The sequence below is a fragment of the Macrotis lagotis genome, chromosome 7, assembly GCF_037893015.1.
Source record: "Macrotis lagotis isolate mMagLag1 chromosome 7, bilby.v1.9.chrom.fasta, whole genome shotgun sequence".
Lineage (NCBI taxonomy): Eukaryota > Metazoa > Chordata > Mammalia > Peramelemorphia > Peramelidae > Macrotis > Macrotis lagotis.
Window position 1 is genome coordinate 180,803,471 of NC_133664.1, and position 8,780 is coordinate 180,812,250.

The 8,780-nt window shown below is 38.6% G+C and overlaps 1 pseudogene; it reads right to left on the minus strand.

The window, feature by feature from the left end:
- Nucleotides 1-2,379: 2,379 nt before the first annotated feature.
- Nucleotides 2,380-2,883, minus strand: LOC141493926 (transcription factor BTF3 homolog 4 pseudogene; annotated as a pseudogene).
- Nucleotides 2,884-8,780: the final 5,897 nt, after the last annotated feature.

The window sequence follows — 8,780 nt, forward strand, 5'->3', positions numbered from 1 at the left end:
TTCCCTCTGATGTTATCTCCACTTACTCTGTGTATGTATTTTGTATGTTCATATTTATTTGTCTTATTCATTGGGATATGAACTCTTTAAGAGAAGAGACTATCTTTTGCCTTTCTTTGTATCTCCAGGGCTTAATAATAAATGCTATCTTGACTTAACATGAGACAGTGGGATCAAATGTACTAGAGGAGGTGTCTCTGCACATTTTTTTTAAAAATTTCAGTTTAGACCATTGGGTTCTAGCTTATCAATAGCCTATGGTATAAGTATTCAGGTAGATATGGAGAAGGGAGGAACAAGTCTTCCTTGGTCTTTGTTCCATTTGAAATGAAACAAATGAAAAATAGAAAAAGAGAGGAAAGAAAAAAGTCATGAGATTTATAATGTTGGAGCAAACACTTAGAAAAAATTAAGATTTTAAAGAATATCAAAACATATATTAGAGGAAAACATATTATACTTCTTGTAAACTATATTCTTGGACTACTAGTATCTGATGAATATGGCAAGCAGAATGAAATGATGGTTCCTTAGGTTCCCATTAGTAGGACCTAAACATCTACATAGACCTAGTATTTCTATTTATTTCATAAATTCAGTCACATTTTACCTCTCATCTCCCTTTTTTTGACTTTCTCATCACACACACAATTAAAATTAAATGTCAACTCAGTTCTTTTTTTGTATGGTCATTTTATTTTATAGTTAAGTCCATATATTTTTTAGGTTTTTTTTTTGCAAGGCAAACGGGGTTTAAGTGGCTTGCCCAAGGCCACATAGCTAGGTAATTATTAAGTGTCTGAGACCGGATTTGAACCCAGGTACTCCTGACTCCAGGGCCAGTGTTTTATCCACTACGCCACCTAGCTGCCCCTATTAAACCCATATATTATATAAAACATAACAGGAAAATGAACAAGTCTATAAAATCCATGGAGGGGTTTGGACGACAAACCACAAGAACTCTCTTGCTCTCTTTTGCTTACGCTCTCTCTCTCTCTCTCTCTGCGGGTGTCATCTGCAGACCTCCAGTGTGTTCTTGGTCTCCAAAGCTATGCAGGGTCAGAGGGAAGCCATGGCTAGTTTGGATGATGGTCAGAGAGGCCTATGCAAATCCTCAGTCTCTCCCTCAATGCCTGCTCCAAGGAAGGTCTGACTGGTCACAATGCAAAGCTTTCCTTGAAGGCCTTGAAGGAAATTCTGGTGAAGGAGCAGCCCTGAGCCTTCCAGAGGAGGTCCAAGCTTGCTGCCTGGGGCCAGTGAGCCCCCAAACACTGCTCTACTCTACACAAATGGTGGCAGGTGGCTTGAGCTACAACAGGGACATCCAATCCAGAGGTAGGTTTCAAAGCCAATGGCAGGAAAACAGGTCAAAGAATCCTTTCAGAGTCAGTATCATTATCCCATTAATGTGGGACCCCATTTGCTTCCAATTCAAGCAAAGACTGATAGTTCCAAACTTGATGGAAAGAGAGCTGTCCCTGTCCTTCAGAACAGTGAGGACTGTTGAGATGTCAAGTCTCTTGGCAAAGAAGGCATGCCAGCTCCCCGAATTTAATTCCACTGACTGCCATGACCCATGGCAAATGGAAGGTCAAGAGTGGGTCTGCTGTTCCCCAGGACAAGAGAAACAGTGTTTTAAATGGAAAGGGGTCTAGCTGTTCACACAATCCTAAATGGAGAACGTCCTTCTTGGTCTAGATAAGAGGTGAGGAGGAGCACAAACAGAGGCTGATCAAACCATTTTAGGATGGAAGGGGGCAAGGAAACACCTCCGAAGAAAGGCAGGGAAAGAGAAATCCTTCTAGGTCTGACCATGGAACCAAAGACAAAGACCCTAGGTATGCCCCAGCCCATGCCTAGGAAGAAGTCTGCCTCCCATCTCTCAGGAAAGACATTTTAAACACAGAAAAGCATTTGCAGTCTTGAATGTTCTAATGTCTTGAGTTCTTGAAATATAGTCAAGAAACTCACTGTTGTGCACTATTAGGCAAAGATAAAAAGGAAGAGACTTAAAGATTTGCTTTATTTTCTACTGGGGACGGGAAGGATCAATAGAACTGTTATCCAATTTGCTCTCCACTGTATACACACACACCCACGCGCTCGTACATCCACACACAACGCGAGCGCACACACAAAAACCCTCAAAGCTGCACCAATACTTCGTATTTTGACCAAAAGAGTAGATCCTGGGAGAAGTGCAAAATGCAAAATCAACTGACAGAAAAATGCCTAACAAACAGCATCATTAATATATAAAATATTTATATTACTGAACTATTAACAGGGCGACGTTCTCTGCCAACGCACAGCTCTGGAGCTGCCCGCTCCTTCCTCCGACCCAGTCCATGCCAGCCGCCAAGAATCAGTCAGGCTTTAGTTCGCTTCGTTCTTCGATGCTTCGTCAAAATTTTCTGCAAGATCTGGCACATCATCATCTTCCTCGTCGATGTCTTCAGGCTTGGGGGGTTTTGCTATCCAACCCTTGCCGTGGGAACTGTTCGGCTAACTTCCTAAAACTCGTTAAGCTGTCAGCACCAAGCTGGCTTAATATTCCAGGGAGGATTTCTGTGATTGGCTTTGCTTCTGCATGGCCAGTGATTGCAAAGGTGTTGGTGGAGAGGGAAGCCTGGACTTTGGCGTTGTTGAAGTGAATAACCGTCCCATCATCTTTAATCATGTTCATCTCTTCGATACCAGCAATATTATTCACAGCCAATTTTTTGAGAGAACTCTGAAGTTTCTTGTTGTCTGCTGTGGCCGTTCTACGAACTACCTTCTTCTTTCTGCGACCTGTGCCCTTGCCTCCTATCCGGACCTGAGCCTGAAGCTTGGCTAATTTTTCTTGATTCATGCTGTTGGTGGATCTGGAGCCGAAGCGGGGGCTTCTCCGACAGCAACACGCGGCGGCACAGAACGTCAGCTCAGTTCTTTAAAAAATGTTTTATTGAAGCCTTTTTGTACTAACTACTTATTCCACTCCCACCAGAGAACCTTCCTTTAGTAAAGCAAAATCACCCAACACAGAAAATATATCTGACAGTGTAGGATATCACCTTGATATAAAACAAGAGCCTAACTAAGATGAAGCCAACAGTTTTGATCTAGGTAAAGAAATTTAGAAGAGTACACTTTTGTACCTTTGATAAGTAGAAACAATTGACAATTGATCTTAGCACCTAATTCACAAACTAATTAGGCAAAACAGGCTACAATATGGTGCAGGAAATGTACTTTACCTTCCCAAAACTGACCCTTTCTCTAACTCTGCTTTACCCTTACCCCCTCCCCTATTTTATCTGTAGAATAGTGCCCCTTCTGGGGGCACTTCCAACTGTAAAGCTAAGTTCCTAGATGCAGAACATGTCTGGGGTCTGAAATCCTATGTTCTTATGACAGATTACTTTTCAAGATTAGTTCAATTATTTGCATCTCTCTGTTAGGATTTTCATTCCATAATACATTCCTGAGGCAAGGTTGTTGACCTGTGTCTTCACAGAGAGCTCCAACACTATGCAACAAATTCTAAGGACTGGTAGCCCTAACTCACTTTCTATTGAGATGGCTAATGAGACATGAAAATATTAACCTTTATTAATTAGCGAAAAGTGAAAAGAACTCATGATAATAAGAGCTCATGAAATATGTTATGATGGTCTATTCCTTGCCACATATGGCTAGAGAGTCTGTCAGTAAATTCCCTTCCAAATCCAGGGGTCTATAATTGCCCAAGGGAGTTTTGACTTCTGCATTTCCTGATGACTTCCTGCTTCCTCAAGAAATAATCAAACAAACCTTTTGGAGGGAAATTCCTGAAAGGGGACAAATAAAAGCCAGCATGCATGGATTCCTAGAGGACATGCTCTTTCAGCCTCATTCTTGCTGGTTGTGCTGGCTGCTTGGACAGCTGCTGTGGTTTCATATGATTTTGTTTCCTATTAAACTAAACCTCAATTGAAAACAATGGCCTCTGGAGACAACTAATTATTCCTTTAGTTTCAGATGTCTTCCTGGGAGTTTTTCCATTGCTTTGTGTCTGCATTCCTCCCTGTTATCCTTTCAATTATTATTACTTTAAAAACCATTATTCTCTTCCCATCATTCCTTCTTCCTAAGTTCTTGGCATTCTCTTCTCCTATGGAAGCCATGCCCTCCAGTGCTGGGCATTTCAGTGGGCCTCATCTTTTCAGCTTAGTATTCTTTCTCTAACTGATTGGGGTTAGTAAGTCAGGAGAACAAGATCTCAAAATATTTTTACTATTGAAATATCCCTGGAATTCATTCCCTTCTGTTCATTCCCACCAAACTAGGATAGACTCACATTATCACCCACCTGGGCTACTGAAATAAGTCTTCCCTTATAAGTGTTCCCACCTCTACTCCAACTTTCTATAAGGTTATCAGATTAATCTTCCTTAAGCAAAGACTTGCTCAAGTCCTCTACTCAAAACCCTTCAAAATCTCCTTATTGTCCATCAAATAAGGACAAATTCCCTCAAGGTCAGAGCTAGTTCATATTTGTCTTTACATCCCAAACACCAAGCATCAAGTCTTGTTCACTGAGTTAATGTGATTTGTTGAAATGAATTTAAACATCAATGTGTAAGAATTGTATATAGTCCTTTAAGGACTCCGTACATTTATGATCTCATTTCATTCAAAGGCCCTCTACGATATGATACCATCCTGCCTTTCCAGGTTTATTTCATACTACTCCCTTGATACTCCCTCAGCCAAACTGGACAATTCACATTCCCAATATACATCTGGTTCTACCACATCTCCATGCTTCATTCAGCTTCGTTCATTTTATTTCCTCCTCTTGAACCATTCCACTTCCTGTTTACTGGGCCTTTTCTATCCTTCAAAGCTCAGTTTATCTCCTCTTTGAAGACTTTTTTAATCACTACTCCCTGCAATTCCATTCCCACTTGGAATTTTGTTCCCCTAAAACCATAGAATCATAGATCTAGAATTGGAATATCTTCAGAAGACTTCTAGGCTACCCTTCATGAGGATTCACGGAAGCCGTAAAAAGGTTAGTTAAATAATGTGTTCAAGAAGTGTCAGATGATGAGAGGAAGCATGAATCAAGGTCACTGACTCTAGAGCCCATTTTATTTCTCACTGTATCAAATTAGTTTGTGATCTCTAAAACAATGAGTGAATTTTATTTTATACTCCAGTTACTTGTGCATATGATGATATCCCCTTCTGCCCATTCCAGGAGGGCAAAGAATCATGTTTTATTTTATCTTTGTATGTCCCCTAGAATCTAATACAATCTCTTGAACATTAGCATGTGCCTAATAACTGTTAGTTGAAGATTAAGATTTTAAGATTTGTCATGCCTATGCATAAGATCCTGTTCCATTTCTTACCTCCAGTTCTGAAAGACAGTGAAAGTGAGAATTTACTTTTATCCTTCAATTTATTAGCAACCCCTCTAAGAGGTTATCAGGAAATCATATGTGCAGTCACACCTGGAGAGTTTGAGTCTTCCTTACTTTGAGGAGAACACACACACACACACACACACACACACACACACACACGAACACATACATAGACAACTCATTCACAGGAGATTCCTAAATAATTGAAAAATCTGAACCAAACTGAAATCAATTGTCTCTTCTCTTCTGTCTTCAATGCTCCAGAGAATTCAGAAACACATTGAAGACTTCATATACTTTGTTTCACTACCCCAGGGCCAGAGGGCTACTCTCTTACACATTCCAGGGCCTCATAAAAGCTGTCAGGATCATCTAGATCAGAGCCTGCTCAGAAAAACAGCCATTAAATATCATCAACTTGGGTTTTAGTGCTCCCAATAACTTCTCCCTTTGAGTTTGCCCAGGCCTCCGCACTTAATAGATTAAAAAAAAAAAACTTACATCTGGTTGCTGTGTGACCTCAGGAAAGTCACTTAACCTCTCTGAAATAAAATTTCTTTTTTCTGTAAAATGAAAGTGTCATTAAAGTCTGAGCAGATAAGAACAGAGAAATTAGTGGAAAGTGGGACTTATTATTACCAAAGAGCTTCTGAAAATCAATCATTCACATACATCCCTCCCTGATCCCTAATCTGCAACTCAGGTTTAAAATCAACAAAACTGATGAGATCTACGGGTGTGCCGGAGCCCACAAATTCTCAGTACATTTATTTTCATCTCAGAAAATAGCAAATTATCAGGATAAATTTTTTTTAAATTATTGTTTTACTGATTTCTAAATTTATGACAAGATAGAGAAAATGTTAATAATGTAAATTAAACACAAATGGGTGACCTGTGTACATTTTCCCCTTCTTCTAGAGTCAGTTGTTAAGCATTTACCAATTTAACAATATATCAATTAGATCCCTAATGTTCTTGTAGTTGATATTCCTCCTGAAGATTCCAGTGGTTTTCATCTACCACTTGGGGAGAATCTCTATTGACCCACAATTGCACTAACAGGGTCTGCATCTTTCTCTCAAACATTTCTCTTTTGTGTTTTCAAAGTACTTATTTGAGAAAAACACTAATCATTGAACCACCTAACCCATTCTGAAGGTCTAAAGGAATTGAGCAGAAAGAGTTCATCAACCCAAGAATTTTTCAATAGCCTTCAGGAATAGTATCAAGGTGAATTAGGAGAATTCAGAAATAAAAAGGCAAATGTCTATTTTAAGGGTCTCTGAAGAGCTACTGATCATTATGTTGACAAAATAAATACTGTATTATGAAGTTTTATTACATCCAGAATATCAATAACACTTAAGCTCTGACCCAGAAAACTTTCCATCATGTTCCCTAAGGGACCTCATTTTCTCAGCATAATTTATCTGGCTTTTATCCAATAAAAATACTACCATTTAGAAACACTGCAGTCCCAGGCTTCTGATGTTTTAAGGATCTGTCCCAGAAGCCTGAGAATGATTTTTTCTTTTATCTTTTTTTAAGGTATTTTGATTTATAAATGTTTTACTACTTTTTTTAAATTAATAAAACATGGAACATCATCCCTCTTCACATTATCATCCTTTGGATAGTTATCCATTCTTTTGGAGAGAAAGCATCAAAAGATGCCATCTGAATCTATGAAAAGACATCTGCAATGAAGAACATTGGCCATGAAATCAGAAGAAATGGGTTCTTACTCCACATCCAAGACTTACTGTGTATTTTCACCAAACTTCTCTGGACTCCTATGGCTTTATCTAAAAAAATTAGGGTATGGGAATGCATGATTTCCACTGTCTTTTCTAACTTTGAATCCTATGGTCCTTGGAAAAATAATATTCACTATTAGTAATTATATATTAAGAAAATAATGGCTCAGTGGATAGAATATTAGACCTGAAGTCAGGAAGACCTGAGTTCAAATCCAGCCTCAGATACTTTCTAGCTGGGCAAATCACTTAACCCATCTGCTTTAATCCACTGTAGAAGGAAATGGCAATAGCTCTGCAAAGAAAATACCATGGATAATATTGGAGTGTTAAGGTCCAAAGGGTAACAAAGAGACACGACTTATATCACATGGGGCAGTTAGATGGCACAATGTATAAAGCACCAGCCTTAGAGTCAGAAGGACCTGAGTTCAAGTCCAGCCTCAGACACTTAATACTTACTTAGCTGTATGACCCTGGGCAAGTCACTTGACCCCATTGCCTTGCAAAAAAAAACCCGGAAGCCCCAGACTTAAATCACACTTTACAATTCTGAGCAAATCATTTAACTTTTCTCTAAATCTCAGTCTCCTCTTCTATCAAATGGGGATGATACAAACACCTTCCTCACAGAATTGGTGTGAGTATCAAATGACATAATGGACAAAAGGTGCTCCCTACAAACCATAAGCAATATAGAAAATGTCAATTGCTGCTATTATTATTATTATTTATTATTCTCCACAAACTCTATACTTGTAGGCATGACTGGCAGACTTGTCATTCCTCACATTGGACACTCTATGTTCCATCTACTGTGACTTTATATTGCTGGCATCCAGAGATGTTCTGCCTTCTTTAAAAACTCAACTCAAACTGGAAGAAATTCACTGAGTTAGACTCTCATTCTGCCATCTTAAATCCTTGCTCTATCTACTCTCCATAGTTTCCTAATCCTTTATGTGCCTTCCCCACCCCCACCCCCCACTAGAGGCAAGTATCTTAAAAGAAGGGACTATCTTTTGTTTTTCTTTATATCCCATGTGCCTTAATACAATTCCTGGAACATATTAAACACTGAGTAAATATTTATTAATTGATTTCTTGATTGTTTAATAACACCCACAGAATCCCTAATGATATCGCCTAAATACCTAGTTAGATCTCAGAGGTTCTCTATCTTTCATAGACTGACAGAAAATATATCTCCAACTGTCAGTGCAAAAAACCAAGACCATTTCTATCTAAATCTCATCAAAAAAGATGAAGAAAATAAGACCATAATAAAAATATTATGCAGCAGGATATAATAGATAAAAAGTTGCTTTTAGAATCAGAAATTTCTGAGTTCAAGAACTCCTGAAAATACTATATCCCCAACAAGTCCTTAATCTATCAATGTCCCCAAGAAATTAAGATTGCAAGTTTCAAGATGGATTCTTATCTGTATTAGTAGAAGGATTATGTGTGAACACTCATAATTGAGTAAATATATGTGTAAGTGTATATGTGTGTATATATATATATATTTGTATTTATTTTCTCAACCCTGTCCATATTGACACTGCTCCAAGGAACATGGTTGTGTGTATATGGTTGTTATCATTGTGAATATTATTAT